This window comes from Sander lucioperca, chromosome 19 (genome assembly GCF_008315115.2).
Source record: "Sander lucioperca isolate FBNREF2018 chromosome 19, SLUC_FBN_1.2, whole genome shotgun sequence".
In the NCBI taxonomy this organism is placed as follows: Eukaryota; Metazoa; Chordata; class Actinopteri; order Perciformes; family Percidae; genus Sander; species Sander lucioperca.
In genome coordinates this window covers 1,113,735-1,132,256 of record NC_050191.1, presented here as the reverse complement: position 1 = coordinate 1,132,256, position 18,522 = coordinate 1,113,735, and the positions used below count along the sequence as shown (strand labels likewise).

Sequence of the window (18,522 nt, the reverse complement as noted above, 5' to 3'; positions counted from 1 at the left end):
TCACATTAATATTTTTTTGTGTAGATTGTCAATGCTTATCTGTTATGGTTGACACAACGGGTAACACAAAAGCGTGTCAAGGTGATTGATACGTTTGAAATGACAGCCATCTGGAATGGAACATCAAAGGGGATGAGAACGGTAAGGATAATCATCAACAATAGTTGCTTTTAAAAGGTGTTTGGTACAATTATGACATCTAAAACTAATGATCACTTGCAGCTTGATGTTACTGAGTGGGACATATTGATTGGGGCTGTCTGCAAGGACAGGCATTGGACCCTCGTAGTAAGTGCACTCTAATCAATGCAATTCAGTAATAGTTACAATTCTGAGAATCTCGTACATTAAAGTATCCTATCTGTAAAAGGTCATGTATCCAAAGGAGGGCAGGTCTATTTTTGTAGATCCATTTGGAGCCACTCCTGAACAAGTCACACATGCAACAAGGTAAGCAAATTCAGGTTTTATTGTAATGTCTTTTGTTAATATGTTTCTGATGTGCTTATTAATTCTTTACTTTAGGGCATTCATGCGGAAAAAAAACGTTAATCTGTCAAGATGGAGGTGTGACACGGTGTCACATCCCCGTCAGCAGGATTTCATATCCTGTGGAGTGTTGGTGTGCAAAGTAAGATTATGCACCCAGTATGCTTTTTAAAAACCTTTTTATAGGGACACAAATAAAATGAACCTGTATTTTCAGGTGGCAGAGCTGCTCCTAAATGGAGCCACCATGGAATTTGATGTTGACGTGGCAGGCATCAACACCATGAGGGACGAGATTTCCAGGAGACTGATGGCTGATTCTGGTAAGCTTCAATTAATTGTATATCAACCTCACTGAAACATTTACTTATACGTAACTCATTGTGAAATTGGGATATCTTTTTAATAGACAACCTCAATGAACTCTGCCACTGCTGCGGGGAAATAAACACTGGGGAAAGTGGCACCTCAGAGGCACCTGTGGACCATTGGGTAGGAACCTTTAAAGTTATTTTCATGGATAGTGCATTATTTATTTAGACAAATCTAATTTATATATTTTCTTTCAATTGTGTTAGATTGAATGCACATCATGCACCCGATGGTTTCATTGGCTGTGTGTAGGACGTCCCAAAATGGATGATGACTTTTTGTGTCCCGCATGCACATCACCCCCATGATTGTTCATGACCTGACACTTACAACACCCACTGCTGCAACCTCTATGCCAAGGCCGCCCAATTTGGGGCCCGCGGGCGAAGTTTGGCCCGTGCTCTTTGTTTTGGATTTGACATAGCCTATTCTCCTTATTTTAAAAGTAATGACTACGAAACATAGGCTACATTTCTGAGTTTAACGGCAATGTAATGCATAGTGAGGGTAAACGTCCCCTTTAAATTACATATGTACGTTTTATCTATGGAGAATGGCAAGAATTACGGTATTCTTCAACATTGACATTTATTTTTGGCCCGTGGCCTTCCATCCAGATACATTTTGGCCCTTCATATGAAAGAATTTGGGCACCTCTGCTCTATGCATTAGGCTAGTTGGCTGGCCCTCCTTACACACGTCGCTTAACTTGCTAGTACCAACTCAATTACAAGTCCTTGCTAGTGTAATAGTTTGTTGTCATGACCGTAACAGTGAACAGACGCCAATTTCTCAGTGCATGTTTATTTTACACTTGTAGCCAACTGGAACACAAGCCATAGGGCCTACAAGTAACGAGCGTACATCTCTCAGCGTACCACATACTACATTGACACTGTAGCCTACCCATGCGCACATCTCATTAACCTTGAGTGTATTAGTGCGCGGCACTACAGCTAGGGAAAGTCCCGCTGTACCTAAGCTCACTGCCCTACCGCAGCCTGCGCTCAAGCAGTTAACATCTCCTTGGTCACCTCTAAAGCCCACACCTCCTTTGGCCACCACTCATTCCAGTTCTCGGCTGCAAATGACTGGAATGAACTACAAAAAAACCCTGAAACTCAAAACCCTTATCCCACTAACTGCACTCTGAAGCATGCTGGAAGGATTGTGGCCAACCCCTCCACAAACTCTTTGAGCCACTCCCCTCTGGCAGGAGGCTAAGGTCTATCAGGACCAAAACCTCACGTCACATTAACGGCTTTTTCCCCTCTGCCACTAGCCTTATTAACAAGGCCCAGAACCCACCCTGACTCTCCACCCCTGGCTCTTCATGCCACTGTTCTCTCTCTGCTGTAATGCTCTTTATTTTTTGTTTCTATCTTTATTTTTGATTTAATACATAGACCTACTGTGTACATATACTTATATTGTTTATACCTATACTTATATTGTTTAATATTCCATATAGAGAATGTGTGACGTGCACCAACAACATCAAAACAAATTCCTTGTATGTGTTATAAAAACGTACTTGGCAATTAAACCCTTTCTGATTTAAGGTACGTCTGGCTGCGCTCCTGTCCGATCACTGTACGTGCTAACTGTTCTCCATCTGTACTGTACTATTCTTATAATGTTACCACACTGCACATAACTGTACACACTGTACATATCTGTCTATATGGTTCACTCAGTATGTCCATATTTATCCTTTTTTTCTTATTGTATATTTTGTTAATACCCTGCATATATCTATATATTCTTACTACTAGTACAATGTCACTGCTACTACTTTGCACATATCTGGACATGTTGTTCATATTACATAGCCATTTTTATTCTATGCAACACCTGTCTGCACTTGTGGTTGGACGCTAACTGCATTTCGCTGTCTTTGTACTTGTACTCTGTACAATGACAAAGTTGAATCTAATCATTCATGCTGTTTTGCACATCCTTATTTCATTATCTCTGCCATGCCCCTTTGCACAGTTACACAAATGCACAACCTCACCTGCACTGCTTTCATATCTGTTTATGCTCTTTTACACTATTCATCTGCCCTGGCATGTTCAACTGTTCTCCCCACTGACTGTCCCAAAAGGACATCAAAAGCTTCATCCAAAAAGTTTGAGCAGAGGATGTAGGCCTACTTCCCCGACTGTAATTCAAGTCTGGTTTTTTATTTATTTGGGATGTTGGCCTGTTCTAAATAGGACTATAGTTAACTTGACTGTTTAACATCCCCTACTGTTCTTGGCAAATGGCCCTCCACTGCTTTTTTTTTTTTTTCCTTGAATTTCTTTATTGTGAAGCTGATGTGGGATATTTTAACTTAAGCAAGTATTGCCACATCAACATTTTATAACAATTATCTGGTTTTAAATGGCTGTTATTTGTGTTGGAAACCAGTAAAATAACAAAATGGTCTTATGTACATGGACAAGGTCACAACTTGATCTGGATCCTCCTGATTTAAAGATACGATATATGAGATATTTTGATGCTATACTTACCTGACTTTGTTATAGATCCTTTAGCGGACTGAGTTGGTTCGTTGTCTCTTGTTTTTCCTCCACAATGGCACGAGTTCGAATCCCGTGAAATCATGTTTATTTATTGATTTATTATTTGGTTTATCAGAGATGGACATTTGAGTTTAAATTTTATTTCAATTTGCTTACAAGCAGACATGTGCATTTTGTGGGACTCAAACAAAATAACGACAATTTCTGAGCAAGAGCAACTTGTTAGTTATGTGCATGCAGTGTGGTATGGTCACAACTTGATCTGGATCCTCCTGATTTTCAGTGACTCTGTGTGACATTTGAGTTCATATTACGCCATGTCCACATATCAACAATGTGATGTGATGGTGTAGTGTGTTAGACTGCTGAGTCGTTTATATTTTCCCACAATGGCACGAGTTCGAATCCAAGTTGTTTATTAATTTATTTTCTACTTTTAAAAGGGCTACATTGTTTTCTACGTGACATGTGTTTACTTAAACAAGCTCTGAAGACTAATAGGTCTATTCAATAAAACGTTTATTAGATTATAAACATTGTAACAGGAAGAGCAACGCTGTCTTCCTGTTTTCCTTAACAGCAAGCCACATTCAAAACGCGACTGACAAGTTTCCTCAGACAAGACTCCAAAGACAAATCAGAGAGGTAACGTAAACGTTGTTATGTTTTAACATTTTAATGACAACTTAACAAAAAGGTATTCACGCGGACAGCTACATATTCTCTTCCCGTTTTCAACAGCTGTCGTCACTACAACAACAGCAGAGGCATTTGGCTGACGGTCGCCAGTTAACATGGTCTCTCGTTAAACCGAAACACCGGGTCCTTATTGTTGGAGATTGTAACATTCATGTGTGTTGCCCTGAAAACCCTTTGGCGCGAGACTTTTTAAACATCATTGACTCTTTTAATCTGGTGCAGTCTGTACTTGGGCCTACACATGAACGTGGTCACACACTTGATCTTGTTTTATCTTATGGTTTGCCTGTTCTTAACCTGGTAGTCTGTGACGCTTTTTTCTCGGATCATATGCCTGTACTTTTTGAAGCTGCTGTTTGCTGTCACACAGTTAAACCTCGCGCTGCTGCTCGCAGATGTCGAGTTTTTAACCCCTCCACTGCTGCTCACTTCTCCGCAGTTTTCAGCCAGATCTGCGTCATTCCCGAGTCTGTGTGTGAGGATACAGAGGCTCTTAACTTATGGTTTCTCGACACCTGTCAAACTGCTATAGACATTGCTGCTCCATTAAAGACCAGGCAGAAGAAAGCCAAATCAGAGCCTTGGCTGAATGAAACAACCCGCACTGCCAGGCAGGACTGCCGAAGAGCTGAGCGAAAGTGGAAAAAGGATAAATTGCAAGTCTCTTTTCAAATATTGAAGGATTGCTGGCGTCATTACCAATCCACTGTGAAAGAGGCTAAAAGAAAATATTTTTCTGATATTGTTCTTCTTAACTGTTGTAAACCCCGTGTGTTGTTTAAAGTTATCAACTCGGCTCTAAATGCACCACAGACTGTAATTGAGGCCTCTCCTGCTGTGTGTGAGGATTTTCTTCACTACTTCATTGATAAAGTCACTTCTACCAGAGCACTTATTTCACCTTCTACTTCTGATCCTTCGGTGTTTGTCCCCTGCCCTGCTGTGTTTGACATGTTTGAGCCTGTGACCCTGTCTTTTGTGCAGGAGATTGTGGGTCATCTGAAGCCCTCTGGTTCTCCGGATGATACTGTCCCACCTCGATTTTTTTAAGGAGGTTTTTACCACTGTTGGGCCATCTTGTCTCACAGTTATTAATAGCAGTCTTTCCTCTGGAGTAGTCCCGGTAAATCTTAAACATGCAGTTGTGCTGCCTTTATTAAAAAAACCTGGGCTGGATCCTACTATTTTGACAAATTTTAGGCCTATCTCCAAATTGCCCTTCTTCTCTAAAATCTTAGAGAAGATTGTATATTCCCAGCTCATGGACTTTTTAAATGAACAAAATATTCTTGAAATTTTTCAATCTGGTTTTAAAGCATTGCACAGCACAGAATCAGCGCTTTTAAGAGTTTTTAATGATATATTTTTAGCTACTGACTCTGGTCACTGTGTTATCCTTGTACTTTTAGATTTGACTGCAGCATTTGATACAGTGGACCATGACATCCTCATTGCTCGTTTGGAGCAGTGGGTGGGCGTCGGTGGCACAGCACTGGAATGGTTCAGGTCCTACCTGTCACATCGGACTTTCTGTGTCGGCCTTGATGACTCTGTTGTCCTCCACTGCTCCTCTCTCATGTGGGGTCCCACAGGGCTCGGTGCTTGGCCCTCTCTTATTTTCTCTATATTTACTCCCACTTGGTTCCATTCTCAGGAAACATGGCATTTCTTTTCACTGCTATGCGGACGACAGTCAAATCTACCTTCCCCTTAAAAAGTCTGATTCCTACTCTGTTAACCAACTGCTACAGTGTTTACACGACATTAAAGCTTGGATGTCTTTAAATTTTCTAAATTTTAATGAAGAAAAGACAGAAGTCATGGTCTTTGGTGGCTCGTCTGTGACCACCCCCCTAGTTGATCTGGGTTCTCTTGCACAGTATCGCAAGCCAATTGTGACAAATTTGGGGGTAAAAGTGGACAAATTTGATAGCCAGATTAAAGCTGTGGTGAAGTCCAGCTTTTTCCAGCTAAGGCAGCTGGCAAAAATCAAACCAGTCCTTGAGAGACAGCATTTTGAAACAGTAATCCACGCCTTTGTGACCACTCGGCTGGATTACTGTAATGCACTTTATATAGGGGCTAGTGGGTCCTCCATTGCTCGGCTACAACTGGTACAAAATGCTGCTGCACGTCTTTTAACTGGCACACGCAAGTACGAGCACATTTCACCTATAGCTTCACTCCACTGGTTGCCTGTCCATTTGAGGATTCATTTTAAAATTCTTTTATTTGTTTTTAAAGCTTTGAATGGCCTTGCCCCACCTTACCTCTCTGAGCTGCTGCACCCCTACACTCCCAGCCGATCTCTCAGAGGTCGAGAGAAGACCACTGACCAGGAAATCAAGACGATGAAAAGCACTCTACTAGAGGCAGTGGAATGATTCTTCTGCCAGGTTGAGACTGATCCACTGTATTCAATTGCGACATTGGTGGATCCCAGATACAAAGACAGGCAAGTCGAGTAAATAATGTACCTTTTTGAATGCAATTCTTAATAATTAATCAAATATAATCATTTTAATTTATAATAAATCAAATGTAAGTCAGCAGTATTTAAGCCATTTGTTTTCTTTCTTTTAATATGTAGTTAAGTTCTATTAATGGCTAGATACCTCTTTATTAAGTACACATCATTATCTATTTTTTTTCAGATCAGTCATCACACATTCAGATAACTTGAAGCCTGCTAAGGATGCTCTCATTAAAAAGGTGGAGAAGATCTAGGTAAGGAAAGTCGCCAGTGATGTCTCAGCGAAGGCAGAGCCTGTCTAAAAGGTACCACGTCAAAACACAGAAAGCAACAGCCTGGGTGTTGTCTTCGATGAGATCTTACAAGAGAGTGAACTAGAGATAGGATCTGTGACAGCCTCATCAGCAGTTGTTCAGGTGCAGACTTACCTAACAGAGCAAACCATCCCAAGGTCAGACAACTCACTACAGTACTGGATGGCAAATGCTGCACAGTTTCCCTCACTGGCTGCTGTGCATTACAAGGAGATTGGGTTGATGGTGTCTATGTTTACTGTATGTGTATGTATGCATATTTGTGAGGCCCTGTACAGACTGTAAAAACAAATTTCCCCAGTGGACTATCTCTCTATCTGTCTCTCTATCTATCTATCTATCTATCTATTGCAATCAAGTTTCTCTGTGCCCCATGCACAAGTGTGGACAGAGAGAGACAGTGCAGCAGGGCCGGCGATTGCTATAGGCGAACTAGGCGATTGCCTAGGGCGTCAAATGTTTTGGGGGCGCCGTGTCGCCCTTAGGTCTACTTCTCATTAATAATAGAATTAGAATGACAAGCGAAATAAAACATGTTTATTAAACATGATCATCCTAGGGCGCCCCCTCAGCCACACGTTTACATGTCAACCTGATTATTAGATTGAATTGATGATTATTGTCGATCATTTCCTAATTGGGGGAAAACTTCAAACTAATGATTTAGTTTGAATTTCCCGTGACGTGACGTTTCCAGTCTATGGGTCAGACTCAAATACACGGAGCTCTGAAGCAGACCTGTGCGTCGCTTAGTGTCCACTCTCGCTGTAAAAATAGAGACGAGCAGCGGCACAGACCAAGGAGCTGCTGCAGCGTGCCTTCCGTGGTCTGTGCAGCTTCAGGTTTATGGACGCGCTCTGCTGTGGGCATGCTGCGGCAGATGTGTGCCGTTTGTGCTCCGTGTATTTCTGCAGTAGTTTCGGTTTTCCACCTCTTCTAATGTATTGTAGTGGGTGTACTGTACTGTATATTGGCCAGAATCTGTCTTTGGGGGAGGAGGGGGGCATATCATAGTGGGGGGTCTGGGTGCCCTCCCCCAGGGAAGTTTTAAGCATCAACGACTTCATTTCCTGCATTCCGATACACTTTTATGCACCAATTTATGGTGAAATACCTCCATTGAGCCTATGTGAAGAATAAAACACAGATGACAATTCAAAATATATCAAACATATAATGGAAAGTATGTTGTTACGTGTCATTGTGTATTTTTAAGTGAGTATATGGAAATCCTGGAGCTTACTATCACGTAGACTACACCACTGGATATTGATAAGCTAAACGTTGTGATTTACGCATAACAGCGTCGGCTTTTTTGCCAGCTTTCCTTCCTGCATTTTGCCTGTAAAACCGTGTCTGTGTTCTTCATATTTATGTAGAATTATAGTTTGCTCTTCTTATGTAAAATATGCGGCTCTGGTAGATGTTTGCGATTGGTCGTGGTGCGCAAACACCGCCTCTTTTATGTGAACGCGCGCGCCGCTGGATTGGGAAGCCCTGGGTTGATTGAACTAGTTGATAACCAGCGTCGTGACACAGGTTATGCGGGACCGCGGTTGTTAGGTTAGGTGAAGCCGGATCACTGAAAGAAATCCAGGACATGTTGATCTTGATTCGTAGTACAGGCCTCTGGTCCCGACCAGGTTAGGTTCACAGGCTCAGTTACCATAGTAACTGACTCTGAGGTTAAGTTACCTCTCTTTCTGAAACGGGCTGGAGTTGCCCCTCTCTCTCAGGTTTGATTAACCTCCCTTTCTGAAACAGAACACTCAGAGTTTCCCTCATCTCAGGGTTAACAAACTCAGAGTTTTCACTAAACTTGCTTTCTGAAATGGACCCCTGGAGGAAAGTTCTTGCATGTTTGAGAAGTAAGTGAAACATGGTTCCTTGCTAATTATGATTACTGTCGCTATGTGATTGTCACAAATAAGCAATGTTGTTCAATATCTTTGTATTTTCATATGTATGTATGTACTCTGCCATTTAGGCTACGAAGCTACAGCTATAACGTAAAATGGCGCCCAGCATCTTTTACCCGTGAGTCCTACGTTTAAAGTCTATAGTTTGTCACGTTTAGTGAAGCTGTTTAAATCACACAAATATTATATCCCACTGTTATGTGCTTGTAACTTGTTAACCGTATCTATCTGGTTATTGATCAGCTCCCAGCGGCAAATTCCCTTGGTACGTTTGGTTTGGGAATTGTGTGTGTGTGTGTGTGTGTGTGTGTGTGTGTGGTTATGTTTATGGTAAACAGATGTTTAAAGTGAATGCTAATTGTGTTACCTTCAATATGCTGCCTATTACAGTGTTAGGGGCATAATATGTCATACATACACACATATACGGGTCTGAATGAAATAAACCCATAATTTTAACCATGACCTTGCTTCGTGCTTACTATTGGAGGAAGCTAATGAATCAATAACTATATGGGTCTGTGTATGCACCAGTACGAATGTATTAAGGGATACAAATTGTCCAGAAGAGTAGCTACAGTACCATCCCACAAGTTTGAGAACATGTGCCTTGGTTGTAGTCTAAAACTTTGCTATCCTTGGTCTTTTAACAGGTTATGTTTTGTCCATTTTGTGGAGTGAACCTTCAACACGTTCTGTCATATTGTGGGAAATGTGGCAGAAATGTTCAGTTTTTATGGAGTCTGCAAGATGAAGGTATACTAGGTTTAGTTCTGATGTTTCAGTAGATACTGGATTGCTTTGTTATTTGACAAATGAAGATTAGAATCATGAGTTAACCACTGAAGGAAATTGTAATAAATGTAATTCACTATGAGTATATTTTACTCTGTACTGTTTCTTCAATGCTAAGTAAAAGTTAAAACAGTAGATTAATGCAGTGCATCTAGTGTTAAATATAGTGTCCTCATTCCTACCCATCAGGTCCTGAAGCTACAATGGCAGACAAACTTATTCTGAAGTATCAATATATATATATATATATATATATATATATATATATATATATATATATATATATATATATATATATATATAAAAAGATCAATTTTTTATTGTCTTTATATTTTTAAACACACAGAACAGACAAACACAATTGAACAAGAACAACAACCCTCTCCCACCCCCCACCCTCTGCGGTCTCGAGGAAAAAAAAACAAACAAACAAAAAACAGAAATCACACCTTGCCTAGTCGCTTTCCTCTAATTCTTGTGATGCTGAGGTCATTAGGACTGATACTTGTGCTGCTGCGTTTTGCCATAGGTCTATAGTCAATGATTGGGCTTTGTTAATCCTTGCTGTAGAGCGCTCCAGCATAACTATGTCCAGAAAATATGCCAGCCACTGTTTTATACAAAGCGAGTGGGGGGGGGGAGCCAGCGCTGAGCTATCATTTTCTTTGTTGCGGTTGATCCAGCTAGCCAAATTTTCTTCTGTCCCCCAAGTAGGTGTAATTTAGAGTCATCATTAAGTATCAAAACAATCGGGTCAGTAGGAATTTGACATCCTATCACATCAGATATTATTGAGTTGTTTTATTACAGAACTCTTGCACCTGTTCACACTCCCAGACCATGTGCAGAAAAGTTCCAGTTTGTTCAGGTTGGCAGAACGTGCAATAGGGAGTAGGAATGGCTTTAGAGATGTATCACATATTGGACTATGTAGTCCAATATGTCCTATGGCATATGTTGAAGTGGATCTGCTGGTGATTTGGGTTCATGGAACAGTGGGAAATGTCCCAAACGGTCTCCCAATTAATTACGTTCCCCTCCGAGCTCAACTCACGCTCCCATTTCTTTAGTATTGGGAGTTTGTTTGATTGGTCCATTTAGCCCCCTAATGTTAACTGAAAGGATTGAAAGCTCAGCCATATTCAAAATTTACATGCATAAATGTCTCGAGTACCCTACCGTAATTTGCTGAAAAAAATGTAGTAAAGGGTGAACTGTTAGCTCTGAGCAGGGTGTGACAAAAATATATATATAAAAAAATAAAATAAATTCCCTAACCTTCTGAGACCACAGACCCCTCCTATTTGTAAGATGCGTGACCACATCAAACGCAGTTTGCACAAAACTCCAGCTCAAAACTACACCTCCTGGCTGGTCACAGGTCAATTGAAACATGAACAATATTATAAACACCTTCGAACAATTTCTGGACTAAGCTATGTGAAAAACACACCAATCTAGTTGGAGCAATAAGCAGATTATGAGCTGAACAGACCGTATTCCTCATGTTCTTTCAGTCTAGCTTAAATGTCAACAAACATAGACTGCAAACTGACCTGGATCTTGAATGTGACGCAGTCAGATTGGTCCGGCTCACATACCATGATTTCCTGCATCTCAGGTTCTACCCCGATGTGTTGCTGCGAAGCATTAATTTCGGCTAGCACTCCCTTCACTGTGCTATATATATCACTGATTTAAGCGCATGTAGCTGCTTCTCCAAGACCCGGTCGATTAATTCCTCCATGTTAGAGAACGTGTTCAGTCAGCTATTACTGAGGAACTTACTGGATCAGGCCAGCTCTTAGGATACCTAAGTACTCTCTTATAGTCAGAAGAGATGATGTGATGCGCCTAATAGGAGAACTAGATCCATCCGGAAAAGAAAATCGCTCTAGACGCAGATTCATCTGGAGAGCATACCACTCAATAGGACCCAATGAAGTCTGGCATTTTGATGGCTATGATAAATTGAAACCTTTTGGGATTGCAATTAGTGGATTATTATCAATGGATTTTCCAGAAAAATCATGTGGCTCAAATGTGGAAAGTCTAACAATGACCCTGGCATAATTGCTCAAAATTACATGCAGTGTGTAGCTGAGTTTGGAATTATTCCAATGCGTCTCCGCACAGACTGCGGTACAGAAAATGGACTGATGGCATCACTTCACTGTTCTTTGAGATGAGAGCATGCAGACGAGTTTGCAGGAGCCAAATGCCACATGTATGGCACTTCAACATCCAACAAGTGCATTGAAAGCTGGTGGTCCTACTTTCGGAAACCAAGGTTTTTGTCTCATATAGTAAATTCTCCATTGATTTATGCTCTATCTACTACATTTATGTATTTACTGTATGTTTTACTGATCTAGGCAATACTCACTCCTGCTTAGTGAGTGCCTTATCTGTCGTATTTATTTAGTGTCAGCTTGAGACTATCTTTTATTTTTTTTTTCTAATTTCTACAATATTGTAGTGTGTTAATGTGTGTATTCTTAACTAGGAGTCAATTTTGGATGGGTTTGTTCAGTGACTTGAGGGAGAGGCATCTCTTCAATGGCTGCTATCAACACAGAAGTTTGGTGCGAGGTAACACTTTATTTGAACTATATTTATGTTAGGTATTCATGGTGGATTCATGGATAGATAGTACAATAACATTGCACATCAAACACCTAGCTGCCACAAAAATACACACATGCTTCAAGCACTTTGGTCAAATATGTATTTGTGACTTATTTTAACTCATGATCATGCTGACAATATTTTTTGGTGTCTCTGCATCCTTGTCCTGTGAAAAGTGCATGACTAAAATAATGAACACAACTAAAATAAACATGAAAGAAAACTGTTAGTGAGTGACTCTGGATTTTTTTTGTACGTGCTCCTAGATTTAAGGGAAGGAATTGTGGATTCCCAGCATCTACACAAACCTTGAGCCAGTTTGACAGCCTCATGCCAGCGCCAGCAACTCCTGGTGGAGAGGATGAACAGCAAACTCGATTTGAAGAACTATAGAGACAGAGTGGTTTGACATCTCCTCTACAATGGGAATCTGTTGTAGAGAACTACATCACTCTGAAGAACATGGATGATCTTTAATGTAGCTTATTTGCAAAGGTGGGAACAAGTCAGTTTTGCAAATTGCAAGTAAGTCTTAAGTCTTTGCAGTGAAGTCCTAAGTCCAGACAGGCAAATCCCAAGTCATACACTTATATTTTGAGTCCTTAACATGTCATATTGCAATCTTCAAATGTAGAAAACATGTAAATAAATAATAACAAATTTGCACAAATCATGAATGCCTTTTTTTAAGTTTTATCTCTTGCTACTGACCTTAACACTGCACTTCAGATTTTCATATTGTATTATGTCTAAATGAAATTGCCTCTACTTCTGTAATTTTCGACCCACGTTTCACATATTGCAATCCATTTTTGTTGACCACCATATAGTCTTTATTAGTGCTGTCAGTTAAATGCGTTATTAACGGCGTTAACGCAAACCCATTTTAACGGCGTCCATTTTTTTATCGCGAGATTAACGTTCTTTTTGGCATAGCAAACTTTGTAGTTTTTTTCACATGCTGTTGCAACAACTAGTAACGTTAGAAAAACTACAACACCACACCGGATCTAGCTAGACCGGAAGCAAAACAACAGGCACGCCGCACACACTTGTTTGGGCTTGCGAGCCGGCCAAAGAGTAGTAGGCTAACGTTACGTTTTGAGTGGATGGCGAGTGCGAGACGCCGAAATGGATGCCAATAAGATTCTGAATGGAAAGTTTACTTTTTAAAAAGTTGCGAAATGGTTCCATTGAAAAGACCAAAGTGATCTGTGTGTTTTGTCATTGTGAACTGAGCTATCATCGCAGCACGTCCAGTCTGAAATACCACTTGATGGCCAAGCACACAGCTGATGCGAATTCTCCGTCCCCTTGTCAAAGCCAGGCGACAAAAGCACAAAGCAAGCCGATCCACTTTTCCATATTGATAAGAGCATTAAAATGAGAAAAAATAATTGAACAAAAAGAAATCTAGGGACATTTAGAATAGATAAAAATGTGCGATTAATTGCAATTAATTGCGAGTTAACTATGACATTAATACGATTAATCGCGATTAAATATTTTAATCGTTTGACAGCACTAGTTTAGTTTATACACACACAAATTATCTTTGTTGTCATCATTTCCAACTGGCACTCTGCGACATAAACTTCCATTCTTCATGCTTCTCTCCAACATATGTTATCTGGTCTGCAGTCTGTCAGATTGGCTAAAGTGGATCTGGGAAATGATGCATTCATGAAATATCTGGGAATAAATAGCATTAGTTGATTCACAAAATGATTTTTTTTATTTGTAAAACACATTTAAAAAACATACCTCTCTTGAATAGGATCTAAAGTCAAATTTGTGACTCGGGTCTGAGTCAAGTCTAGTCTGGTCCTACCAGACTCTCATGCATTTCATTTGTACAGAGAGTCTGGCCACTCTCCATTGACAAGTGTTAACTTCCTTGAAGGCGGGTCCTCTGTTGAAGTTTAAAACTATTGGATCTACCCAGAGCCACTCTGGATCTGCCATAACCAATCGCTAACGTTTGGTCGTGACGTATGTCATGTGCATGTGCAACAAGCGGTGATACCGACAACAACTATCGGCTTATATTTAGCATTAGCATCGCTAGCGTTAGCCTTAGCCAACTCCTTCACCACTAACGGAGCAAGCTGGAAAATCAAACTTTTCCCAAACCCCGTGGGGAGGAGGGCCACAACATCATGGCCACCAACACAACACAGCAAATATTGTTCAAAACCATAGACTGTATAAATGGTCTATGAACAAACAATCTTACATGGCTTTAAATACAGTGTAAACACAAGAGTCCACAGTTTGAATTCTATTTATGTACTTGTTTTATTTTCAGTAGAAACAATGTTTACCATCAAAGTGGCTAAATGTACATAACATGCAAGGTATACAACCAATAGATCTTATTGATATGGAAAAAAAAAATCAAATATCACAATATTTTTGACAATATTGTAGGGTTGACTATTGGTGCTTTCACAAAATATTAACACAAAGAGAGTTTTCATAAATAATCAACAGTAATATGGATATAATGACAAGGCAAAGGCAAATAATGCAGCCTTTAAAACCAGAAAAAGACAACACTTATCAACATATCCAAAATTTAAGAAGATATCTAGTCTCGTATATCTATGTCAACATAATATTGATATATTGCCCAGCCCTAACAGCCAGTATTCATAAAATAGGAAAAAATAAAGAATATGGTGTAGTCATTGTCATCATCATAAATGAGACTACTGACATTTAAGTGTTAATGTGTTATCTTTCTAACCAAACTACACAACAAACATCATAAAAATTAGCAAAACTGCCCCAAACAGTTGGCCACTACTATCAATGCAGTACAACTGCAAACAAAAAGCTTTTAAAGGTCCCATGACATGGTGCTCTTCTTTTTCATGGTGCTACTCGGCTGAAACGAGTATCCGGTACGGATAAAGCACTTTTGCCGAGTACGAGTATTATACGAGTCAATATCTGTGCTCGGATTGAATAAAAATCCTCATTGGATAGTTGACTGTGTCTGCGTTCTGTGATAGGCTAGTCGTCACAGCGCCCCTCCCCTACACACACATACAAATGTATTGCGTTGTTGTGTCCCGCTCTGCTCACTCACACACACATAGAACATCTCTCAGGTTCGCCGGTCTTTTCCGTTAACGTTTAGGGTATTTTCAGCTTCAGGTTTGTTTTTTACTTCGGTTTGTAGTACTTACTTATTAACCAGTAGAGTTCTGGTAAACGTGGGGTTTGTTCAGACGTGGTGCTTGGTAGAATGCGACTCGCTGCCTGTCGGAGATTTTTTTTCTTTTTTAAACCGTCAGCTGGCTCTAAACAGATCTGAAAAACAGCGTCGGACTATTTGATCCGTAGAACACAGTCCCCCCCGCCCCCCTCTCTCTTTCTCTCTGTCTCTCTCTTACTCTCTCTCTCACACACACACACACACACACACACACACACACACTCTCTCTCTCACACACACACACACACACACACACACCTGGTGTGGAAATAAAAAAAAATCACACTGATCATAAAAAAATTAAAAGTTAAAAAAAGAAAGTTATGTTGAGTATGAAAACTCTTGTTCATTACATTGTACTTCATAATTGCAACCGCATGTGTTGTATTCATTGTTCTTGTTCTGTATATAGTTTGTTTGTTATCGTGATCAAAACCATTGATCTGAAGCTCAATGCTGATGCTGTCATGTAAATAGTTTTGTAATCAGCAATAAATATAACAATTTCTGATCAACCCATATCAATTGCATGCTTAAAATAACATACCGGTTAAAGCCCCGCCCATTTCAAGACAAACCGACCCACTTCCGGGTTAAATCCTGCCCCGCCCAGTCCGAGTACAGATACAGATACAGATAATTCATATGGTTAACAGATACAGATACAGATACAGATAATGCTGTACTCGCTCATCCCTACCTAATACTGTATCTGATGTCTCTTTACCGAAATTCAGCCTTGGTGCAGAATTACAGCCACTAGAGCCAGTCCCACAATGAGCTTTCATTAGGACGTGCCATTTCTGTGTCTGTGTAGCTACTGAGGAGGAGAGAGGGAGGGGCAAGGCGGAGGGTGGGGGTGTGGCCTTGACCAACTGCCACTTTGCTCGTTTGAAAGCAATGATGTCTCTCTCTCATGAGTTGGCCTAATTCTCTGGGCGGGCAAAGCAGAGAAATGGTAACCTTGCTTGTTATGACCTCATAACAAGCAAGATTCCAGAACGGCTCATCTGAGCTTACTTTTTCTCAAAGGCAGAACAGGATACTCAGGGCTCGGTTTACACCTATCACCATTTCAAGCCAATTGGGGACCATAGGCAGGTTGGGGGAACTCATATTAATGTTAAAAAACCTCATAAAGTGAAATTTTCATGCCATGTGACCTTTAATTTATCTGCAACTTTTACCACGTAGGTAATTCACTGACAATGGTTCAAGGGGCTGACAGTTGAGAGCTGGCTAAATGCATCCAAAGCCAGGGGAATTCTTAATCCCAAAGCTAATTTTTGCCTTAAAGGTGTTGTAGTTTTCCAGGAGAGGCAACATTCAAGTATTGGCACATGTATTTGCCTTAGGCAGCGTTGAACTGGCCAGGAAGTGAAGGCATGGCTGAGGTTCCATACGAGCAGGAGGCATGCATGGCACACCTGTGGCAAACATGAAGACCTCCTCCTCCAGGGTTACTTCACTTTGACCTTCTAAAAGTAGAAAGCAATTAGAATAAATAACATCCACAACAACTCTGGAACTGTTAATTATAATTTGTGTGGATGAAATGAGACAATTAAGAGAAAATTCACCAACCTTCACAATCAAGAAGGTCTGCCCAGAAAGATAATGTTTTTTCCTCCTGTACCCTCTTGTTGCTTCGATGCAGACTTAGCTCTGGTCAGAAGATATTTTCAATGTCCGTAGCTGATAACTTTTTATCTGACAGGCAGAGAACAGGTGTCAGGACTTCAGGATGCTACTGCAGCACTGTTAACACCTGCAAGCTGGAATGTCCATCTTTCAATCTGAAATACAATAACAGGTTGCCAGAAAATTTTAATGTGCACTATAGGTACGGTGGCCCTGAAGTGCAAATCACAACAGCAAATAGAAAAACGCAACAGCAAATCATAAAACACAATGGCAAATAGGAAAACAAAACGGCAAATCGGAAAACACAACGGCAAATTGGAAAACAAACAGCAAATCAGAAAACACAACGGCAAATTGGAAAACTAAACAGTAAATAGGAAAACACAACAGCAAATATGAAAACACTTCAACAAATCATAAAATACAATGGCAAATAGGAAAACACGACAGCAAATAGGAAAACACCAACAAATCATAATGTTGGGAATTTGTAGGTGTACAGATCCAATTATTGGCAAATTATCAGTTGTTCTATCAATATTAATAAAGTTATGAATATGGTTATTAATAACTATCAAATCAAACAATCAAAACGGGGCACCACCCTGGAACTTCAGGGGCCAATAAACGAACTGTAAAACAGTCTCATTAGGTGGTGTTCACTTTAAAATATAGATCTTAACTTGGTTCATCTATATGGTATTCTTTAAAGGAACAAAAAGGAAGGGTGAATTCGAGCACTGACCTGTGTTCAACCAGCAATTATTACAATAAGTACACAAATAATCACAGACAACTGCTATTTAAAATATAGTAGAATTTATTAACTTCAAAATTATCAATGGCCAATCAATAATCCTTTGATCAATTAAAACCATTATACCTTTTTTTAAACTACAACAAAACCAGCATGTGATGAGTCTCTGTGTGTGTGTGTGTGTGTGTGTGTGTGTGAGAGAGAGAGAGAGTGAGGAGGAGGGGTGTGACAAAACCCGGGGGTTGCTTGGTCACGCCCAGATTAGCCATTAGCTCATTGAAGCTAGGCTATGTGTTAACTGCACAAAAGCTATTTAGCCTCAAGAGGGCGGTAGTGGTGCAGCGCCGGGTGGCTAGGGCTAGCTTTCAGGCTAACGTCTTACAGACCAAAGGGACACACTAGCTACTTCGCTATGTGCTAGCTGTGCAGCTATTCGACACACGTGTCTGTGCGCAAGTGTATGTGTGTGTATAGAGAGAGAGAGAGAGAGAGAGAGAGAGAGAGAGAGAGAGAGAGAGAGACTTGGAATAAAGAAGAGGCACCTTGAGTCTTGATTTTCGAGGATCTGACAATGATCACACTCTCATTCAGTACAGTAGCTAACTTCTTCCCAGCGGGAGAAAAGAAATGTGGCATTTACAGTTTTAAACCAGGCTATATTAGTCAAACACAACCTAT

General features: G+C 40.3%; 2 long non-coding RNA genes across 2 annotated transcripts; one reads left to right on the top strand and one right to left on the bottom strand.

The window, feature by feature from the left end:
* Positions 1–1,424: 1,424 nt before the first annotated feature.
* LOC116053500 lies at positions 1,425–14,862 on the bottom strand. The gene is made up of 3 exons (XR_004105857.1): positions 14,788–14,862; positions 13,269–13,271; positions 1,425–1,434 (listed from the first exon to the last, which is right to left on the bottom strand). It is a non-coding gene; the product is annotated as an uncharacterized LOC116053500 (long non-coding RNA).
* On the top strand, positions 8,722–9,819 carry LOC116053494. The gene is made up of 3 exons (XR_004105852.1): positions 8,722–8,746; positions 9,451–9,553; positions 9,782–9,819. It is a non-coding gene; the product is annotated as an uncharacterized LOC116053494 (long non-coding RNA).
* Positions 14,863–18,522: the final 3,660 nt, after the last annotated feature.